Below are 21,247 nucleotides of genomic sequence, written 5' to 3'. Positions count from 1 at the left end.
AGGAGCAGCAGGAGCTGGAGGCGCGTCCGGCGAAAGGAGTAAGGACTGTTCGTGTGCGCCGCACGCTTCGTTTGGCATTTGGATACGTTTTTGAGGGGTGTGAGTGGCAACGGGGTGGTTGTGGGATTGGGGGCTAGGTGGTAAGTTGATGCCCAAAAACCTACACAACAGCTAACAAGGTATAACATCAAGGACATGTACAACCGGAATGGGAGCCAACATTTTGTTAACGGCTCCAACACAAAGCACGGCTAGCTGGGCAAACATTTTCATTGCCTTACATTTATGCGCTCTGCATGCTCGTGTCCGTGTCATCCACCCCATTCCGCACCACCTATCCCGCCACCCCACTCTGACTGTAAGCCATCTATCTGCCACTACATTCACCTTCACATCTTCGCATCTTCGTATCTAGACGATGCCTAGCATCGCCTCGCATCTACATCAATCTGTCACTTCAAATCCGTTTTTGCTGTTTCCCTGTTGCTCAACTCTCTCTCTCTCTCTCTCTCTCTCTCTCTCTCTCTCTCTCTCTCTCTGCCTCTGCCTCTCCCTCTCTCTCGCTCTCTGTCTCCCATCGCTCAGCTCGGCCGCCTGTTGCCATTTGGCCATTTTGCCAGGATGTTTTGCCTGTCAGTGTCCTGTGTGTTTGGTGTGTTGCCGAATTTCAGTTCTTTGTCTATCTTAAGAGCCTCTGACAGCCTGTGAACGGATTGCCAGCTGCCTGTGCCTGTGTGTGTGTGTGTGTGTGTGTGAGTGTGATATGCTTCAAGTGTTAGTCTTAACTCTGATTTCTGACTTGACTCATGCCCAAGCTCAGACTTCATCACATAAGGATCAGAACTTAAGCAGACTTTATGATCCGCTTCTTCTAGATATAGATATAGATATAGATATAGATATAGATATAGCGCTAATAATGAAGGAGCACACATACACACACACACACACACACATTCATTGTGTGGCCGCCTAGCTTCCTGCCAGCTGCATAATTAAGTTATTATTTCAACACTCTCGGTGCAGCCTGCAGTGGGCGTGTCCTGGGAGGTATATTAACTTAATGCCTGCTTAAGCGACGCATCGCATGGCCCTTTAAATATTTAAAATTCATTTCACTGCAGGCCACTTAAATGCACAGACAACCGCGGCGCAATGAAGCATAAATACCCTTTCATACAAATACAAAGAAAACATTTAAGATATCTATTGATGTCAGAGCTTAAATACCCTTTCATACACAGACAACATTTAAGATATCAATTGATGTGAGAGTGACCCAGTTATTCGGGCAACTGAACAAGAAGGATTCGGGCTTAAGCGCCAGGCTAGTGCCTCGATAAGGTATTATCTTAGCTGAAGGCCACAGTAGTCAATGTTATTTGAAAAGCTTCCTTGATTGCTTATAAGTAAAAAAGATAATATTAATAGTAAGTAGCAATAAAAAATAGAGTCAAATGATATATTAAATTTGCGTTAAGGTGCGTTTTTTCAAGAAATATTCTTTGAGTTAACAAGTTGACAGTTATTTTGACATGACATTTGATTTGCTTGTGTTTTCCCATCTATCTGTCAATAAAACGTAAAAATTCTGATTGCGTAAGATGTCGTCTATCTGCTTGTGAAATGCTTAACAGATGGAGGAATTTGATTTGTTTATTTTATGAGTTAGCTATGCTAACAAGAAATTAAGTGAATGATAAATATGTTGACATATGCATTCTGACTTCGCAGTATGACTAAGTTATCCTCTTGTCAAATATTGAACAGCAGCTGCAACTACAACTGCAGCTGCCTGCATTTCAGACTGATTAGCGCATACAAATATTATTTACAATTTTGTTTTCTCTAAGCTTGCAAACTCTGCTTGCATACAAATGTACATTGCAAAAAAATACGATATTCATATGTTAGCATATTAGGTAGGCAATTTGTTTCTTTAAAATACTAATAATTAAATACAAATAACGATTCGATTTTCGCAATTTGATGTGAAACAGATATTGCACAAATTACTGGTTTCATTTATGAATGTTGAAAATCCAATTATACCGAAATTGTTTGCTTAATTTGCGCAAAGTTTTTAAATATACAAATCCGCTCTAATGGCCAGCACGCGTCTACGCAATCTATTATTTTACAATTCATTACAAAATTGAATTGTAAACATCAAAACAGTCATGTCCACTGAGACCCCACCCCGGCTCTGAGCATGCAACGCCCCCAGTGCTTCTGTTGCGTATCAATCAACAAACTTTGCAAATGCTAGTCAAAATTATTTTTGCTGTTGTTGCTCCTTCCAAATCATTGTCTCCAATTGCACAAAAGAAAGCTTTTCTGTTTGAATTCATTTTAAAGAAATATATATACTTTTTAATTTGAAGAGAAGACTACGAAACAATAACAAATTAAATACAAAATTTTTAAGAATTGATAATTTCTTCTGGAGTTGAGCCGGCAACTTTTCGCTTTGTAACTTCGACGCTCAAAAGCCTAGGCTTCATAATGCCAAGATAGCAGTGCACAATATATGGCAATATAGAAGAAACCTTGACCAAAACCCCGTCATTGTCGACCCGTTTACAGTTGGTCCTGAGCATCGGTCAGTGCTCAGTCATTCAATTAATCTGGCTCAAATCTCTGCCGCTTAAAGTGGCCCATAGAAGTACATGAACATTTTCGTTTATGAAATGGGTTGCAGGCAGCATGAAAATGTCGGAATAGCCACTGCAGTGTATCCAAATTGATGGCCAGGGCAATGAATCAAAATCAATTGCAACAGCCGTTAGAGCCATGCACCTGACCCCAACGGGGTGCCCACCAACTGCCCACAATGTGCCATGCTGTGCTCTCCTGGGGTGGCTGAGGGAGCTGTTGCCGTCATTACGGTCACGTTGCGGCAGGACAACGAGGCTGACGGCAACGGCGACGAGTGCTGGGGTAGAGGGAATTACGGCCGCCTATGATGACATTAATTATGCAAAAAAAAAAAAAAAACAAGTGTTCAACGTGCGAGCGAAACAGATATATGGACTTTGAGCATTTGAGCGAGTGAGATAAGTTAACTGCGGACTGCTGGTCAAATGCACGCGAGGTTGGCCTGCTAATACATGGAGCTGGGCGCGTGAGACGATGGATGGGATCGTGTCACAAGCAAAATGACACGATAACAAGAAAAATATCGCCATCCATTTGTTAGAAACCCACCACTCGTCGGAACAAGTCGCTTACAATTCTCAACTAGTTAAAGTCTCGAAGAGCCACAAGCTGCTCGATAACAAAGTCTGTTGATTAGCGTATTATTAGCTTGACTTTATTTCGAATAACGAATTTTTATTCTTAATCCAACCATTTTGAACAACCTCGTTTGCTTCAAGTCGTAGAAGTCAAAACCATCTCTATTTGTGGGTCGATTTCCAGTGGCGTCGTCACGTGGGTGACTGAGGTCCACTTCCTGGCGGTTGCATGTTCGACTCTACGAAAACGAAACATGTAATTTATTTTAACCTAAATTTTTGTTTTGCAATTACTCGAAATGCAACGTGCATACGGGTTAACTGATCCAATAAAATCCCCCGTTTTATGTTCATATCCATGTATACTAAAAGGGTGGTATTAACTGTGCACATGTAGCATACTTATGGGCACGCTCCGTTCAGTCCTTCTGTCTGTTTCTGTGTCTGTCCCCATGTCTGGGCCCTCTTAATGAGTTTAATACTCGCTAATAACAATATTGTATGCTCATAATTTAACAATGGAATGCGAGGCAAGAGTTAGGCGCTTAATGCGATTCCCATTCGCTGGGCGTGGCAAATGCTTGGCCAACTTTTACGAGGCAGCTGCATTAATATTTTAAGCAGCTGTTTTTTAATTATTCCCAGTAAAAAGGCTTTTGAGCGCGTTTAGAGATGTGCGCGATATAGAAAGTTGTTTGAAATGTGTTCTAAGCTCATTCACAACATTCTCAACTATTGTATGTAAACATATATCGTCAAAGTTGATTAATTATACAGGTATTTAAATATATATATGACACATTCGCCATTAATATTACGGCAAATAATTGTATACCAGAAGGTTTACTCGTGCTGCCGTTTTTTCAACAATTCATTTTTTTGTAGAGCTCTATCAAGGAATCTTTAAGTTGCATGGACAAGGGACAACTACAAACTATAAATTTATACGCAACCAATAGATACTTAAGATTTTTTTTTGGAATTGGCATCGTTTAAATATATTTGATTAATGTTTTACGATATTTCCAATAGGATTATATATTTAGTTTTTTAGCACTGAGATCGAGTTTCTTTTCGTGAGAGCCACGATTCGTGCTCCCCGCTAGCCACGTGTAAGGATTATTTCACAGCATTGGGTAAGGGAAGGGCTTGAGAGCGGGAAAATTTGTTGTAAGCTTGTCTGTAAGAATCGCGCGTTAAGAGGATTTGAGTGCAGCGCGTGAAAATGCTGCAATTTAGGTTAAAAAGCATTTTGGCTAAGAAAACAGACAGACAACAGCCCAAGAAGCAAATGAAGAAGCAGCAGAAGAAGTAGCAGAGGAACAAGAACAAAGCGAATGAGCATAATGCACAGGGAAAGTGACTAAGATGTTTGTTTGTGTGACAGTTGTAGTTGTTGTCTTTGTTGTTGTTGTTGTTGTTGTAGTTGTTGTTGACGTGTGCGAAGCGTTAACAAGAAAAATGACAACAGCAACAACGGTGAAAATGTAACGTTTGCCAAATGAAAATAGCCAGCATGCAAAAATAAGGAAAAGCGATGAGAAACGAGTCGAGGTAATATAACGGTAACGTTTAGAGCCTAACGGATGTGAGAAAAACGGAGCAAACAAACATGCGAACAGACGGGAGCAGAGAAATTAGCGTGTTGCAAGCAGCAGGAAATATGGCGAAAAAGACAGAAGAGAAAGAAAGAGAACGGGACAGAGAGATAACGAGAAGAGGGGGAATGAGAGGAGAAGTATGTATGAAAAAGAATGGAAGAAACAGCGAAAAGAGAGAGAGAGAGAGAGAGAGAGAGAGAGAGAGAGAGAGAAAGAGAGAGAGGGAGAGAGAGAGAGAGAGAGATTTAGAAAAGTTACTGCATAAAATACACTTGACCAGAAAAGAATAGTAGACCCCTTTTAAATTCTCAAAGCCTGGAAAAATTATATATTTTTCAGGGCGATAAACAAGAAATAAGAAAGAAAACAAACATAATGATATAAAATATCAATTAAGTTCAACTTCAACTTAACAGACAACAAAAGTAAAATATATAAATTATTAGTAGGTTTCATGGGAAACTTTCTGTTCCTGTTAATTTCAATTATAACTAACCTAATTAACTTATTGTCCTAAGATAGGGTGTAAATAAAGTAAAATGAAAGAAAAACCAATCAAATGGAAAATAATAATTTATTGAGCTTCCTGGAAGGCAACCCCCATACATTTTGAGAATCGCAAAAGAAAATTAGTTGGAAGTTTGCGTTGCCTGGCAAGCTCTTGAGGGCTCCTAATCAACACACTGACTGATTGACTGATTGACTGACTGACCGATTGACTGACAGACTGGGTGTATGAATCACGGCTGGTCAGGTGAGAGCGCCCGTGTATTCTTGGGTGTGTGCGCGTTTGGGACAGAGGCGAGGACGTCTGCTCATGGTTCGCCAAGGGCTTTCATGCTGCTACAGTTGCCTTTGTTGCTGCTGGTGGGGGGCGCCGGCCCCGGATCCATTATTGAAATCAATTCAACATACATAAATAACAAGTGCGAACGGCCCAAAAGACTTTCATCAAAGGCTTAGGCCAGAAAAGGAGCTTCGCCTTTTCTCTAATCGATTCAAAAAATAAATGTTTACGGCGGCATATGAAATTGCCCAATGCTTACACACACACACTAACACATACACACACACACACACGCAAATTCGCACAATTACTCAAAATCCGTAAGCGGCTTTAGTGAGGCACATTCAACCCTCAGATCCACACAGCACCCTCCACGGCACTTGGGTCGGTAAAAAAGGTTTAAGCTCAATTCGAAAAGGAGCTTCTGGCATACTCGAGACGACTTCCACGCAAGGTTTTGTTTTCTTTTTCTTTCTGCCAGATTTGGTGATTCGTTTTATTTGCTCATAAAATCAAGTGGATTGTATTCTCACTTTCATTTTAACCCACATTTCCACTGCTTTTTCCCGTCCTCATGCAGGCAAATTTTGCTAAGGGGCTGGTGCTGGGATTGTCTCGGTTAATAGGCATAAGTTATACGTAAGTCTGCTATAAAGGTTATGTCTAATCGATCAAGCTATATATTAAGCCTATCTGTAGGCAGTCCAGATATTAGAAAGCCTTATAAAAAATTTACTAACGATTTTGCAGATATTTGAGGAGAATACTGAAGCTCGTAATCGCTGAGCTTGGTCAAGATATCTCGAAAAAGACTTAAGTTATCCATATGAAACTATTTTCTCGACTGATTCAATCCATGGATGTTTATAGACGTCTCTTAACGTCCACTTTAGACAAGATATCTTGAAAAACACAAAGGGAGCATAGCATACTTTTTGGGGCATATAACAAATGGAAAGCCAAGACTGCGGTGTAATGGAATGCAAAGAAATCATAAATATAGGTTAATGCAATCAATAAATAACACTCCCATACTCCAAGCACAGATTCGAAGCAGTATCTAACCTCAAATTAAGCTTAGCCTAGCTTTAAGAACCATTCGTATTAGTAATGTATGTTTTTAGTTGAATATGTGGATTATCAAGCGCAAAAGCTATATATCGATACTTTCCAGTCGAGCACTCTACATTATATTCGCTTTAAAGCCTGGGAACGTGTGCCTGCCGATAAAGGGTTGGAGCTATCACCTCCGCACATGAATAGGTACTCGAACCCAGGTATCTTTGTTATGTGGCCCGCCCACCTTCTGGTACTATCTCCTAGATCGTGAAGCTAGCCGGGCGCATGCTGAGCTGGTTTCATGGCACAAGTTTTCATTGGCTTAATGCATATTTAAAATTCAGATACATTCAACATTTCATAATGCCTTTTGAAGCTTTAAGCGTTTAAGTTGATAGCGCTAAAACTTTTAGCTCAACCAAATTGCGTGTGAGGGCCTGTGTGTGTGTGTGTGTATGTGTGTGTGTGTGTGGGTTGGTGCTTTTGAAGAGGAAACTGTCAGTCCATTATCAGTGGGGTTGCAGCTGCAGCTGCAGCTCAACCAAAGCGCATGCAATCCATAAAGTTTCCATTCGCTCGATGAGCAGTTTGTATGTCTAGTGTACAGTCGACTCGTATAATACATACGTTGTAGAGAGCTTTATGCAGTGCTTGGCGGAGCGGAGCGGACTAACGCTTGGCAAATAGACTAATGTGTTTTGAAGTACCCGCCCCTTCCCCACGTATCGCAGCAAGCCAAGCAACCAATGAATTCGCCACATTCTCCAACACTCATATACTCAGAGAAAGAATGTCGTACTAGTAGGAACAGAATATTTTTCATTTGTCCTTCAGTACTATATACGATATACGGATTGCTCTATAATTTCAATACCCAATAATCAATACTCAATACTCAAAACTCTCTCTAAAATAAATAGATAGATATACCTTTATAAAAACATTATGGATGGAATTACTTAAGGTATTTGCAGCATATATGTGGACTTGATTTGTGTACATTGTTACTGATGTTTTTGACCAAGTGTAGAAGCACACATATACGCACAAGCATTGGTACACGTATAGTATAGAGAGCGTACCATACTTCATGGCAGTTTTAATTCGGTTTCATTGCTGTCGTTCAATCATTGGAATGGTATTCTAGTCACGTCTCTGCGTGTTTGTTGTATATTTCAGGCCAATTGTTGTCTACGAAATGTTTCTCTCGCATTTTGCCTTTTTTCAAATGCGATTTTGGCCCAAAGTTTACAGCCAGAAGACACGCCCGTTGGCATGAAAAGTAAAAAAAAAAAACACCACCCCCTCTGCAAAATATGTACATATGTATGTAAATGACGACATGCAGTTAGTTTCTGTGGCTCTGGTTGTGCAGTTTGCCTGCCATTTTGGAGCCATAAAATGTTTCGAATTAACATTTTGTTTCGATGTGAGCGAAAATCAGAAAAATAAAGAAACTACTCTCGAAATACTACTCGTTCCCAGTTTCTAATTCGGAGTCCAGTTGGTAATGTGGGTATATTGATTATTTCAGCAACCTCATTGATCTTTAAAGTTGAAATAAGTTTCTGTCATGTGATGAGAATCGCATAAAGCGGCGCTCACTAGTTTTCCTGACCCAGTTTAGACTTAAAGCAACCAGTTGATGATTTTGGTACGGCAATGGCAAGGGGAGGGGGGGTCAAGGGAGGCAGGAAACGGCACGTTGGCCAATTAACCAAAGTGAAAGCTGGTGAAGAATTATCCGTTGAAACGGCAGCAGAAGCGGCGCTCGAAAAAAAACATGAAACTATAACTCAAAGTTAATGAAATGTTAGTCGAGGCGACGTCCTGAATTGGTATAAATAGCAACCCAGGCAGCAGCAGCAGCAGCAGCAGCAGAAAGTGCTCAAGTGGTTAGCCACTAAAAAATGAAACCGCCAACGAGTTGGTAAAGTCGAGAGTTAAGCGGAAGATGAGGCAAGGCGACCCGACACATCAGCCAGAAAGCCACTTTATTCTATTTCCGTTTCCGGCTGTTGTCGCCAGCCGTTGACTTGGCTGGTTCTTCTTGCTGTTGTTGTTTTTCTGCTTCTGTTGTTGTTAAGCTGCCGAGTATGTAATGTGTTTCCGCTTGCCACAAAATGTGGCAAGGCGTAGGCGTCGACGTCGACGTCAGCCTCGGCGCTGGCTGCGTGCGTGCCAAAGCAATGCAAAGCGACAATGAAGCCAAGTAAGTAAAATAAACTGCACGAAATGGAAACAAACGAAAGGAAGGAAACAAAGACCACACCACACCAGACCAGGCCAGGCCAGTGCAGGCCGGGCAAGGGTATAAGCGAAGCAACAAAATGACACTCGAAATGTCAACGTCACCAACAGGGCGTATACGCAACAACAAAACAAGTCTTACTCCCCAAGCGCCAAATACCAAATTCCAAAGTCCAAACTCCAAACCCATTCCCGTTGCGAGTGCACGCACTTTTATTTGTGTGTAGGCAGCCAGAGGGCTGCAGGGCTAAGGGCTGCTGCTCGAAAAGGCAACGCCAAGATATATGGCCATTCATACACGCGTTGCATAAGTAAAAGGCCAGAGCATACAGAAACTGACTGGCATGCCCACGCGCGGAGCAGCAACGTTTTTAGTGCGTCAACAAGCCAGATTTTATGTCGAGTAGAAGGAGCAGCGGCTGGCCAAAAAAGGATTCCAAGACTTACGCCACGGCGCCAACTCAGGCTGCTGCACTCATCAGCTCGAGATGCGAAATAGAGCAAGAATTTCCACAGCGCAATTGGTCAGCCAATTAACCGAATGAACTGTGAGACAGAAAATCCTACGAAAAAGTCTTGTAAAAGTCTTGCTGAAGTGGCAAGACGCTCTATTTTTCTTATTCATGCATTCATCATCAACGCCAAAGCAATGCTTAATCCAAGCTAAGTTTTCTCTTCATATACCTTAGGAGACAAATATTTCCTAATATGTGTGGTTCGAGCAGACTTCTATCTATATATCTATATATCTTACAATCCGAACGACTACAGACTCTTTTTTGATGCCTCTGTTGTACTTTTTGGATAATTAGGAATCTAAAAGAACAGGTGGGAAATTCTCCCTTGATTCTGCATTTTTTTTTTACTTTTGCTTACAAAGGAAAGGAGTTTTAAAAAGAACTTAAGAATATTTACTCATTATTTTAAAGTCATATTCTATGTTTTTACTGCGGCTTTGTCACACTGGTGTATCGATTTTCAACATCCTCAAATCAAGGTTTTGTTTAGATAATTGCAATAAATAAATTTGGATAAATTCAATGGGGCTAAAGTTATTTATGCATTGTTGCTGAATTTTGTTCGCCTGTTTTTCGGACAAGCTGTTTAGTTTAATGTTCGGTTTATAGTTCAAATAAATTAGAGTCCCGGTTTCTAACCCGTTGCAGTGGTGGAGGACATTGCGCTTAATTGTATCTAAATTGCATATGAATAGTTAAGCTTCAAACTGGCAACTAAGTCACCAAATGCATGCGGCTCCCTAAATGACAGACAATGGCAGGTAAATTGTTGTACAACATGCTGCTAACTGCTTAAACGAGCCGTTGCATACTTTATGAACTGGGATTATTGTCATTAAGGTGGCCCACACACACACACACACACACACACACACACACACACACTCACACATGCACCAAAGTGAACTAGTGTGTGCCTGCCAGCAGCAACAGTTGCTGCTGTCTCGTGTGATCTGCCGCTCTCCCTCGGTCTCTCTCTCTCTCTCTCTCTCTCTCTCCCACTCTTTCTCGCTGCTGCATGTTTAGGGGTGTGTGAGAGGAGGTGGGAGCTGGAAGCGTTCAGTGATATGCGGCAGACCACAAAACGTTTAGCGCTGGCTTAACAGCAACAAAAACAACAACCGCGGCAGCAACAACAACAACAACAGCAATAACAACAATAGCAACAAGAGCTAAGCTTAATTATAGTGGGCGCTGAGTCAAGTAGCTGGTCACCTTAATAGACAGACAAGTTGCCTTCCGGCTGGTACAGCTGGCCAACCCTCTCGATATCCGTGCCTGCCGATGAGTCATGGCCCACGCTGGGAAATTATAGTTTGCTTTGGTTTGCTTTTATTTTGCTTAGCTCGCATCCGTGTTTACCAAATTGGACTTGGTCACGAGGGGACGGGGCGAAACTTGTATTTGTTCACGGCCTTTGCGCGGGCCAAATGCTTGTCTTTGATTTTAATCTGTCACGTATCGATTAATTTGCTACGCTGAGCTTTAAAAATAAGTGCCAAGCTGATCGAATGATAATGAACGGATGCCCTGCACAAGCTGGTTGCATCAGTTCTTTTCGCAGGGATATAGTTTCTGGGTCTGCAAGTAGGGCTTATACATGGCTTACACATGTGACACATATGTATTTCATCCATTTAGCACGCTTTTGGGCAATTATTTCCATAGCCTTGATTGACATTCTTAGCTGCTGTAGAAAGCGTGGGATTAACCAAAACACATTTTAAGTAATCTTTAAAGTAGGTAATCAAATGTCCTCCTACCAAGCTTGGACTTAAGAGCTCGGCCTTACAATTGTAGGGGATAGGAACTCTTCAATTGCTGCGGAAAAATATAGAGGACATGCATACATTTATACCAATTTGGTTAGCCTTGTCATTATGTGGACAGACAGGCCTAATAGGATCTGTTTCTTCCTTTTGGGTTCAGGCTGTTATTATGAAAATTGCTTTGGAATATTTTACATCCAGGCACAAAAGTTGTACATTAATAGTACAGATATTAATAGCATCAAAGTATAGGTTGTGAACGATATAAACAGAACTGACAATGTGACACATGCCTGAGCTGGGCTAATGGGGTGTGTGGGTTTTCAAATACCGGGCTAAGGGCTAAGGGCTAAGGGCTTGGATCTAAGCAACCCCCCAAATTGAGAGCACAAGACGACGCCGTGACGATGAGAACGATGAGACTTGCAACAAGGAGGCAGTTCAATGAACGGCGAATAGACGACAACGAACATTGATGACAACGGCGCAAGTTACTTAAGTGTTAGGGCGAACTCTGAGGGTTGTCTTCATGTCTTCAGCTGGACCAGCTGAAGGGCGGGACGTGGGTGTGGGTGTGGGGGAGGGTAACATAATGTATGTGCGTTTTATGTGGCAGTACTGTCACACAGCCAGCCCCCATACTTGGCCCCGCCTCATCTTACCACCTCGGTCCGCCCTGCCGCGATGCGTTGATTGCGCTGAACAACAAATCGATTTCCATTGATTGATTATGCGTCAGGGTCTATGGCCTGGCCCTGGGGGCACGTTCGCTGCTGACTTTTTACTCAGCGCTCCGCTGCCAAATATTGTTTCGACATATTCGAGTGGCATAAATGAGCTGGATTGTTGGACCCATGAAAGGTCAAATATTGTGGTAAACAATGCACAGTGCGTGACGCCGATAAATCAATATTAAATAACAAAACGGCGCTGAGGGGCGAATTGAAATTTGTCACTGGAATTGGAAATGCGAAAATATTGTGCAAATATTCAAAATACTTTTCACATTCATTACGCAAACAAACAGAAGATAGATGGCGGTTCCACCGCAATAACGTTATTTGTTATTGTTTTCAATTCGTACTTAAAAAAAAAATACAATCCTGTTAATTTCGATTTTCATAACCAAGAATTTCACACGTTGGAAATTGTTTAAATGCCAATTAATTAAAATTTGATTTGTGCGGAATTTCGATGTGTGAACATCACGAAGCCCATAGAGGGAGAGAGAGAGAGAAGATTAGTGAGTGAGAGGGAATGATACAAAGTAGTTAATAGTTTCAGATAGGGCAAAACTAAATTCTCATTCTTAGCAGATCAAAAAATACATCAAAACAAAAACATTTTCCCGGAGTCCTGATTAATTTCTAATTGAAATTTGAAAATATATTTGTTGTTTTTGAATTTCCGATTCGTAAACTTCGTGCTGGTAGTTAAGAAAATAAACAAAACAGAAAAAACATTATAATTTATTTTCTTCATTCCACTCACTTTCCTTTACAGAATTCGAACCGGCTCGTTACCGCTTGTTGGTCCGACGTTCACACATCTACGCGTCACGACTTTACGTTTACAAGGCTGTAAATTTGTTATTGGTTTTTCAAACAACTTTAATCCCGCAATAACCCAAAATAAAACATCTCTAAAAATGTCCGTCTCTTAGCTCTTCCCGTACATGCTGTGCATTGATCACCATCAAGTTAGTTCAGCACAGGCCCTTTAATATGGAAAGCATTCAATGCACGAGTGGAAAATGATCTGAGAAGCCGCATTTCACCCTCAGGCAGAATGAAATGAGGCCCCGTAGTACACGTTGTAATTTGAGTATACGTTGGAATTTTCAGTTTTTTTTTTAGAGTTGTGTCAATCCCGTGTCAAAGGGACGAAGTACGATCCCGACAACTGAAAATTCAATTTTGACTGGTTTTGTTCGTTTATCAAAAGTGAACAGGTTTCAAAATGGGCCTAGTGGGTTGCCCAGCACAGTACGTTGATAAAAAATATTTTCTTTCGCTTTAAGGCAATGCAATGCATTGCCTGACAGGCAGCTTAAAAAACGGCCAAAGACACGTACCAACAAATAAAATCAATGGAAATAAATGGATGTGACTCAAATATAAAACAATTTTTATTTCAACCCATCCTAGCCAGTGCACAGTGCGATATTTTTAACATTTTCGTACATTTATTTGGCGCTCCAATGCAGCGTGCATTGAAATTCCCCAAGCGACCCACGGGCAGACACCAATCGAGCAATACATAGCACACACATATATATATATACATATATAGATACAGATATATAAATATATATTTATATATATATATATGAATGAAGGGAGAGGGGAATATGTGAGGCGTAAGATGAGACAGCAAGTGAAATTTCGTGTGCATTGTGCATGCTTAATTGAGTTGTCCTGCCCCTGGTCTCCAAGTACTGCTCTTTCGAGTCACCCGCCCCCTCGCCCGCTATGCGGAAGTGGGCGTGGCAACGTGTCCATGTTTGTGTGTGTACGCGTGTGTGCCATGTGTCAAACAGTTTATTTAAACGCCTGGCCCTAGAGCCACCCACCGGCATTACAACTCTGCTCCCCCAAATCCTCATCCATCTCTTGTGGCAATCGTCCTCGGCCCGTAAATCGTTCGCGTCGGTTCAGTTGATTTTCATGTCACTGACAAAACACATTTTGTTTTCGCCTTTTGTGTACTTTGGTAAATACCACATAGAGCATAGAGAGACAGCAAAACTGTCGGAGTTGGGTTGTCTGGGTGGTACAAGGGGTTAGGGTGGTTCGAGTGGGTTGGGTGCTATATAGCAATGCCGCCCAAAAGATTATACGTTTGGGGCGTACAAATGCACTTCTGTCTAAGTGGGTCGAACATTTAAATTGCTTGCTAGTGCGTCAAAGCTCAAGCTAAAGTTGACATCTAACCTGAAGGTACTATAATCTCAGTGACAGGAACGAACAGTTAAAATATTTATGTAATTAAAGCAAGATTCTGGTTCCGTGGCCTTGACTCTTACATTCTTACATGACAATTAAGGAATGTCATGCTCTTATTAAGTTCAAATGTTTCTTCATCCTCGAATACGAAAAGTTCAAAATGGCTTTATCCGAGTGAAGATGTCTCACATTCCCAAACAATATGCCTGACAACAAAGAGAGCAAACAGAAAAGGAAAAAAAAAAGCAAATCAAATCACTTTCGACCATTGTTGAATTCGATTTCCGCCTTTACGTTCTTTTTCTTGTGAGTATTAAATTCTCCCTGACTTAACTCAAAAATTTAAGAAAGGAATAAAACAAAGTTTACATTTGCTGTGCATGTAAGCTTTATACATCATCCAGATGTTTATAAATGCCAAAGCCCATGTAAATATCAAATGTGAAACAAATGAATTGCTTCAACGTTTATCTTTTTCGACCACACTGGATTCACTAACTATAACATATTAAAATGATTCGGAAACTAAGTAAATTCGAAATATATAGAAAGTATTTATTAAAATAAGAACACATATTTTCAAAAGAAAGATTTTGTCTTCAGTCAGACGGGCTCAAACCCTTAACATTGCGCTCAGTGTACCGAGGCTTATCCAAATTCTATACTCAATCGACTGATTGATGACAACACATCAATCAAATCAAAATAAAATCTTTAATTGTTAACTCCAATTAAGGGTCCTTTTATTCGTTTTAACTTATTATTATAGCTTTTGCTTTGGGAATAATAAACAATTAAATAAACAAATATACAAATTGACAATTTTTTTCATACAAACTTTGTCTGAACTTTTAAATTCACGTCTTAGAGCTCACTTCCGACACAAAAGGAAGCTTTAACATTTTGGTCTGTGACAAACACAGTTCTATATCTATATATATATATATATATATATAGATAGATAGTAAGCTGAAGACAAAGTTTTGCAACTTGACAAACATGTGTTGTTGCCTTAATTTTGAAACCACAAGCGATATACCATATAAAGGTGTTTTCAGGCAAGTAGAGCACAACAACTGGGAAACTAAGTGGTTTTTGTTAATATTCGAAATGCGGTAGCAACATCATCATCATTATTATCAGATGAGGGGATGGGACAAAGTTTGGCAAAGCCAAGCCACAAATATGATTCTGTCATTGATAATGAGACCAACAATGGGCCACAGTAGCATAGTGTACACTGTGCAGCTTAACGGATCGTAAGGGCGGACGGTCAGGATGGGGACTACGATTTTGGCAATGAACAAAACTTTACACTAGTTTGATTTTAATTACCAAAATTGCATTCAATGGCATAATATATTCCATTCACAGCATGATGACAATGACGATGACGATAAAGACAGGTGGCGTTGCTAGCCAGGTGTCTAACTGTTTGTTGTTGACAAAACTTGTTTATTAACACGATTGAGGCGCTGCGGCGTTCTGTCATATAAACTACTTACTACAAGCTGGCTTCAGTGCTAAAAGCTGGTATTACTCAAACACCTTCCTCTTACTTTCTCCGTCCACGCTCTTAGCTGTTCCATCTTTTTACCCTCGACATTTGCAGTGTTGTTCTCTAATCGATTTTTGATGAGATTTTTGTATTCAATTTTGGTTTTGATAGGCAACGAACGCATCAACTTTGTCTCCCTCGCTCTCTCTCTCTCTCGCCCCCTCTCTCTCCCTTACTATCTATCTATATTCCTGAATTTGACTGCTTGGCAAGTCGAAAAATATCTGGCGATAATAGCGACAACGAAGCGACCAGGACTTCGACGCCGTTGACATAATTTTGCACGGTTTTGTTTGGGCGATTGGCATGCCGTAGACAAATGTTTGGAGTATTCACATGGCTGACAGTCGTAAATGTGGAGGGGCCCCATTTCACTTCAACCCACCGTACCGAAGCATGATACATGGGAAAAACAGTTGGAATTTCGCTGGTATTTTTGTTTGTTTTCCATTTTCTGAGCAGTTTGATTCTCATACTTAGTTGTTGCTCGCTGTGAAAGTTCCTACAATTGGGCTAAGGCTATGCAGCAGTTACCTTTCGTCTTGTGTGGATATGTGTGTGTGTGTGTGTGTGTGTGTATGTGTGTATGTTTATGTGTGGCTGTCAGTGTGTGTGTGTACTAGCGGCTTTTGCGCTGCCTCAGCAGGCAACTTAACGGCTACGAGTATTGAGACAGTTAACCTAGTCAAAGCAAAGCCATCTAAAAACATAGTCAGACCACAATTTCGAAAGTTTATAGTTATATAAAGCTGTTTGTCCCGACTAACTGATTGACTGGCTGACTGACTGCAGAATTTTTCATTGCTGATTTGAAGAGCTCTACTAGCAAGTATGGAAAATTGGTGGAAAATTGGTTAGTTTACCATCCGATCGGTTCTTAACTCGACTGTAATGAAAATCCAGGTCCTTACCGGTGGAAAGAGGAGTTTAAGCAGTGGAATGAAAGTTCTTTAATATTCGCCTAATTGACTTGAAATTAATTCTAGTTGTAGCTTTAGCTTAATATAGAGCTGCTTTTTCAATTTTTAAACGATTTCGGAAAGTCTACTGTGCAAGTATTGGCAGATAACTGTTGATTGCAGCAAATGGCCCCGAGGATGCCGGGTAATACCCGCTAGTATTATTTTGTCTGTGATGGAAAACAAAGGAAAGCTGATGGTGGCAAACTAACGTTTGTAACGTTGATAGCTACTTCTGCGATTTGATGGGTTCGGATAAGCTCTGGTATTTAGCGAGCTGTATTTAAACCAAAGTTTTTATAGCCCGGCCACTGGCACCGTTCGTGCACAAAAAGAGTATTGTTGGGTGCTGTTGTCCCAGTTGCTGGCCATTTGGCTGACACTGGTGCATGCCACATAGGTCGCTTGCCAAGGGCACTTTGAATGCTTACAAAATCACAGGAGCTGCACAAGGCGCACCTGTCGCACCTGCTGCCCTGTGGCGCCCCCCAACCCATGGTGAAATTGGCAATTTCGCTTTCATTCAACGCTGACGAAATGCATTTCCTGAAATGAATGGCGACAGCCATTCGCCGGAAAGCCGGCGAAACGAAGGAAGTGCACAGTGCACGCCTGACACAGAAAACAACTGGACCGTGGCAGGTGGAGATGGTTCGTCTTCTGGTTTCAGGAATTCAAGAACCTGACTGTAGCGCAAAGCTGCTGCCACTTTCTGGCTCTGGCCCGTGTCCGGCTCTTATTGAGCAGCTGAAAAATGTCAAACGTTGATGCAAGGACGTCGGGAAGTGCAGCATGGTCAATGAGCCAGGCACCCAGCTGTAGCATGGTCCCTGCTCAGAACAACTAAAGTATGTCTGTTGTATCTGTAATATGTATATATATATATATATATATATATATATATATATATATATATATATGTGTGTGCATTTGTAAATGTATATGTATTGTTGGCTTAAGCAGCGGCAGGTGCAGCTGTCGCTTCCACTCAGGGCCAACATATGCTCGAGCTTTATATGGCCCAGTGCTAATGGTAAAGCTGCCAAGATGGAGCGAGACATATTCATGTGAGGGCGGGCAAGGGGCGGCGGGCGGCAGCTTATGGCATGACTTAATGGCATATGCATGTGGACAGACAGCAGTTACTGTTAACTGATGCTGCCCTGCGCTTATGATTAAGACATCCAGTTAATGCCCCTGAACTGAAGCTAGAGCTTGGAGCACTTTTAATTTTCGTCTGGATGTCAGCTGGCAACCGAGAGTTCCATTTGCCAGTAAAATGAAACACAAATATTTAAGTTGAGTTTTATGTTTCAATTTTCTTGCTGCCATGTTAGCTATATGTGTGTCTGGTAAATGTGTTCTTGAAACTATGCCACCTGCTAAATATTAGATATGGAAATGGAAACAGAGTTGTCATCTTTGGAAACCTTATACATTTACATATTTACTAGACTTTTATGGTGAGTAAGTGTGTTGGGCGGATTGTGTTCGGAACCGAAAATCTGTTTGAATAACATTTGGAGTACGGAATAGTTACAACGACACAGACAGTGTAACTCGATCAATTAGAATAACTGCCCAAATATTCGACACTTGCCCAATACTATTGATTTCTAGGGATGACATTTTGGCAAATATCTCATATCGATCAGAAGATCGACAGCATATTGTATTTTATCTTAACGCGCAGATCTGATTCCATTTGATAAACTTTTACATTTTCACTGTGATTTTGGCTTGACATAAAGAGAATTTCGAATGATCACAATATTCTAATATTGAATGCAAGAAGTTGCCCGAATTGAGCCTCGCGTTGTCCATTTATTTGCCAGGCAGCATTGTAACACTCTGAATGTCTTTTGGGTTCTATGGAATTAAATGCATTCTATATTTACCCCACATTGCAATCTAGTTTCCATTCGGTCTGTTCGACCCTCGTGACCAGTGTGACCCCGATATCTAGGCAAAAAGTTGCCGGACTGTCTCTTTTCCGCACCCAACCAGCTGCGTGCGTTGCTATCTGGTAGCAACATACGACTTAGTACAATACAAAGTCTAAGTCCAAATGCCCAACTCCATATCCCTGCCGCCGTCCCCACTAAGCTCATCTTTTCTATGCTTTCCACTTAAAACTTGGCAAAATTTTGCTGCACACAAATTGCAAATAGAAAATGCAAATTTGAATTGAAATCCAAATCCAAATTCCGTATCCGCATCCGCATTCAAATGGTCAAGAAATGCTCTTTATTTTTTTCTTCATTTCGATTTCTTTTTTGTATGCATTTGCCATTTGTGTTCTTGGCCCAACTGCTAGCTCTTCTTCTTTTTTGTTTGTAGGAGTGGGTGCGACTTTTCAACTTTTGCTTTAGTCGTATCCTTGGAATTCTCACTTAGCCGACTGCCAAACTTATTTTCATATTTGTTGGACTACTTACCAAAAGTATTTGAATTACAACATGAAACAAATCGATGGCGTAGACACCTGCAATAAGAGAAAAGAGGGAGGGGGAGAGAGAGGAAAGAAAAAAACTATTAGTTATTTTTTTTTTGACAGTCAGCTTGTGAAGTTCATTAGCTATGGGGTGCCCGACAACCAGCCCACCCTCCCTCCGAACATTTTGCTATTAATGATGCAACTGACAAAGTATGCAGCTCCACCTGAGCTGCTTACACTAATTAAGTACAGTTTAGGCAGCACCTGGCGTTTCCGAACAAAAAAAAAATACTGAGAAACAATTAATGACAGCGCCACGAGGTTTGACAAATGTAAATGGGAATGGTAACAGGATTTGGAAGGACCACGTCGAAGTCACAATCACGTAAAACATTAAGGCATTGCCCCACAGTGTACACAAAACACTTGATCCGCTTACGTAGTATGTCCTGTGCCCGAATAGTAAGGTAAGAGGTATATAGAGGAGGGACGCGTTCATGCAGGTGGCAAGAGGATATAGCTAATTCAACTTAGCTCGTCATCCTGATCACGAATATATGTGCACTTTATGGGGACGGAGATCTTTGGTTCGCCTGTTACATACGTTTCCACAATAACTTAATACTCTTTTAACCATTTTTATTGAGTTAAGGGTATAAAATAAACTTTCTAAAATGAAATGAAGAGTATGCATAACTGTTAAGTGGTTCAGCTTAATTCAAACTAAATTTACATATATCTTGGCTCTTTATAATTTTCTAGAGAGCACTGAATAAAAATGGAACAGCACATTTAAATATTTACATTGTGTCAAACCGAAAAAAAATACGTTTCACTTAGTCCTGCTCAAGCTGGCATCCCTGCACGTCGAACCTTCGACTGGGCGAATATTGTTTGAAGGGAAAGAGGCAAAGAAAACAATTAAAAGAATTTATTGCTTGAGTTTAATGAATTTTCAGCTTGTTTGCATGCACACTATGGGGTTGGTGGAGCTTGGGCGGTTAGGCAACTGGAGTGGGCGGGGGGTGTGGCAACAAGGGAGTGGAAAGACAGGTGCAGAGTTGCCAACGCAGCAATTTTGATGAGCGAATGAGAAACGAAGCGCCACAGGTGTAAAGCGAATATAAATCTTCGGGCTTAGATGTGTGTATAGATGCCGGCGAGTATGTGTGTGTGTGTGTGTTTGTGTGTGTGTGTGTGCGTGTGATGAGAGTGAAAATAACTGTTATTGTTACATTGTTTAATGAAGTTTTTCCCTCTTTTTCCATTTAATTTTTTTTATTTTAATTTGAACGCAGCTGTTTGCCTTAAATTCATGCTCCGAACCTGACGATGAATTGCCCAAATATGCAAAACATTTCAAAAACCATTTAAGTGTTTTATGAAACGCTTTTGTTTTCCCAAACCCACCAGCACACTCCCGCGAGAATTCGTTTCCATTTCGGCCAATAAATGTGCTGGATGGCTTAAACCTAAATAAACCCAAACGGTGATAAGTCCAGGGTATCAGGCCAAAGAGATTGGGTTGAGGGCACGGTATGTGTCTCTTGGACTTAATACTAATAGCGAAATGATAAGCAACCAAATATTGTTCACGTTGTGTATTATTTGTTGTTGTATTATTTTCTTTTTGTCAGAAGAATTTTGTGACCCTTAAATTTGTGGCTCGAATTTAACTGCTGATATTTTTATTGAATCTGGCTTTTGAGTCAGAAGTGAGCACTAAGAAGGGGTTATGGAAAGACGAATTCTGGTTAAAGTTTGTAAATATAAGTAATATAAGTAGGCTTCAAATGTCACGACATAAGCCCGTGTTGTTTAGTTGTCTAATCGCCGGACTAACAAGAGGAAGGTCACCGGTTCAAATCTGGCAGAAATTTGTAATATTCATATTCGCTCATTTTATTCAATGACATCAAATGTATAACAAATTTAAGCACCTTTCTCTGAAGTTGGCGGCATCCACAAACAATTTCCGTACTAATTTCTAATTTTTTTTCGTATATACACACACCATATTTCAAAGGTCAGATATATTTGTTGACTGATAATGCCTCTTGTTTCTTCTTTTTTTTAATGGTTCCACGGCACAAGCTGATAGCTGTTGTGGGTGTTCAAGGGTTTATTT

The 21,247-nt window shown here is 40.8% G+C and overlaps 1 protein-coding gene across 3 annotated transcripts in view; it reads right to left on the bottom strand.

Annotated features, from left to right (window-relative positions):
* Positions 1-21,247, bottom strand: part of X11Lbeta — a 97,167-nt gene that overhangs the window by 20,358 nt on the left and 55,562 nt on the right. For all 3 annotated transcript variants that reach the window (XM_070207618.1, XM_070207622.1, XM_070207625.1), the window contains exon 2: positions 19,121-19,167. The gene's annotated coding sequence lies outside the window, so the exon portion shown is untranslated. The remainder of the gene's footprint in view (positions 1-19,120; positions 19,168-21,247) is intronic.

Source organism: Drosophila virilis, chromosome X, assembly GCF_030788295.1.
Source record: "Drosophila virilis strain 15010-1051.87 chromosome X, Dvir_AGI_RSII-ME, whole genome shotgun sequence".
NCBI classification, from domain to species: domain Eukaryota; kingdom Metazoa; phylum Arthropoda; class Insecta; order Diptera; family Drosophilidae; genus Drosophila; species Drosophila virilis.
Note: the sequence above shows the minus strand (reverse complement) of the source record. Positions and strands in the feature narration are given on the sequence as shown.